The sequence below is a fragment of the Triturus cristatus genome, chromosome 4_1 (genome assembly GCF_964204655.1).
Source record: "Triturus cristatus chromosome 4_1, aTriCri1.1, whole genome shotgun sequence".
NCBI lineage: Eukaryota > Metazoa > Chordata > Amphibia > Caudata > Salamandridae > Triturus > Triturus cristatus.
In genome coordinates, this window is record NC_140585.1 from 134,795,704 (window position 1) to 134,798,203 (window position 2,500).

At 40.1% G+C, this 2,500-nt stretch overlaps 2 non-coding genes across 2 annotated transcripts; both read right to left on the reverse strand.

The window, feature by feature from the left end:
- Positions 1-662: 662 nt before the first annotated feature.
- Positions 663-735, reverse strand: TRNAR-UCG (transfer RNA arginine (anticodon UCG)). The gene has a single exon. It is a non-coding gene; the product is annotated as a tRNA-Arg (tRNA).
- Positions 736-1,382: 647 nt separating this feature from the next.
- TRNAR-CCU (transfer RNA arginine (anticodon CCU)) lies at positions 1,383-1,455 on the reverse strand. Its single transcript has one exon. It is a non-coding gene; the product is annotated as a tRNA-Arg (tRNA).
- Between the last annotated feature and the right edge of the window lie 1,045 nt (positions 1,456-2,500).

Below are 2,500 nucleotides of genomic sequence, written 5' to 3' on the forward strand. Positions count from 1 at the left end.
TTAACGCTCTCTTCTATGCTATAATGGAGACTTTGCAATTTTAGCAAGTGGAGAGAAATTGGAGAACCACTTTCGACTCCACACTTCTTCTTCACTTACTTCTTTTCTCAATATACTGGGCTTAGAAAATGGTATCAAGCCATCCTTATCATCAGTAGGACACGGAAAGAGGCACTAAGTCTCCTAACCAAGTTCAACCACACTCTGCAACTTAACCATTGCACTACAAATTAGGCAACGGGGGCATCAGCAAAGGCAGCCAATGTGCCGATCCTTTATACATTTTGTGTAGTACTTTTTGTTACTCGGAGGCTAAATCAGCACTTTAACTGCCCAAATCATACAGATTTTACACATGTACCACTCTATGCACACATAGGCACACACCTTGCAGTTCTTCTACACACACTTAAGCTAAAAACCCACTCTGTCACGTCAAAATTCTGCAAACCTATTACATATTCAGTGCGTCGGCATAGAAGCACTTTTTAATGCCACTAAAATGCACAAGTAGTTAGACTGAAGATGCAACCTGAATGAGTTTACAGTATGTACTCCACTTTATTAATGATTAGTAATGAGAAAGTGAGGACTACAAGAGTATTGGAAAATACTTTTTCCACTCTGAATGTAAAGCAGATTGTGTGACCATTGGCCAAAAACGACCACGAAGGGACTCGAACCCTCAATCTTCTGATCCGAAGTCAGACGCCTTACCCATTAGGCCACGCGGTCATCCGTCCACCTGAGATGATTTTTATCATGTAGGTGGTATGCATGGATGGAGAACATATTATTGAAAGGTATTCAGGTTTACATCCCATAGTGTTCTTTCAGCTCTTTTCGCTGGAAGCACTTTTTTGGAATCTATATATTGAGAATTTTATGAGTACGATATGCTTTTGTTTTCCTTTTTCCATACGAACCTCTTTCCTCATGAGTTTAAAGCTCATTTGTATTCTCTACATTGCTCTGGAAGTTTCCAGACGTGGAGTGAAACTGTTTTGAAAGTAGGACAAATTGCTCCTTCCTGCATATGCTAATTTTTCACACTCACATAGGTTGTATACGTTTTATGTATCCTGGCTTGACCTATTCAAGTAGCTGAAAGCCTGTCACCACCTCTAGAAACAAGATTCACACCAATCCAATTCAAATCATTTTTTCCAAAGGAATATGTTCTGGCCGGTCGAAAGTGCATCTCACAAAAATAGGCATTTAAAAATCTACTTTGCAGTTTCAGAACACTAACATGACTGTGAAGTGTACACAGGTAAAATGGGACCGTTTCAAAGTACCTAATCCCTCATAAACTTCTGAGAGGAAGCATGTAATAAATCTACCTAATATTCTGGAAAAGAAAGTGGGAGGATTTTTGTTATCACCTCAGATGGGACTCGAACCCACAATCCCTGGCTTAGGAGGCCAGTGCCTTATCCATTAGGCCACTAAGGCACACATGCATAGTTGTTTTCTAGAGGCATTATTTAAATGTATTCTATGGTCAGACACCGGTGTGTGCACACAGGGCATTTCTCACTTCTCTCGATAAGTAAACTTCCCATTTTCATCCTCTTCCATCCCCGACTTTAACGCTCTCTTCTATGCTATAATGGAGACTTTGCAATTTTAGCAAGTGGAGAGAAATTGGAGAACCACTTTTGACTCCACACTTCTTCTTCACTTACTTCTTTTCTCAATATACTGGGCTTAGAAAATGGTATCAAGCCATCCTTCTCATCAGTAAGACACGGAAAGAGGCACTAAGTCTCCTAACCAAGTTCAACCACACTCTGCAACTTAACCATTGCACTACAAATTAGGCAACGGGGGCATCAGCAAAGGCAGCCAATGTGCCGATCCTTTATACATTTTGTGTAGTACTTTTCTTACTCGGAGGCAAAATCAGCACTTTAACTGCCCAAATCATACAGATTTTACACATGTAGCACTCTATGCACACATAGGCACACACTGCGCAGTTCTTCTACACACACTTAAGCTAAAAACCCATTCTGTCACGTCAAAATTCTGCAAACCTATTACATATTCAGTGCGTCGGCATAGAAGCACTTTTTAATGCCACTAAAATGCACAAGTAGTTAGACTGAAGATGCAACCTGAATGAGTTTACAGTATGTACTCCACTTTATTACTGATTAGTAATGAGAAAGTGAGGACTACAAGAGTATTGGAAAAGACTTTTTCCACTCTGAATGTAAAGCAGATTGTGTGACCATTGGCCAAAAACAACCACGAAGGGACTCGAACCCTCAATCTTCTGATCTGAAGTCAGACGCCTTATCCATTAGGCCACGCGGTCATCCGTCCATCTGAGATGATTTTTATCATGTAGGTGGTATGCATGGATGGAGAACATATTATTGAAAGGTATTCAGGTTTACATCCCATAGTGTTCTTTCAGCTCTTTTCGCTGGAAGCACTTTTTTGGAATCTATATATTGAGAATTTTATGAGTACGATATGCTTTTGTTTTCCT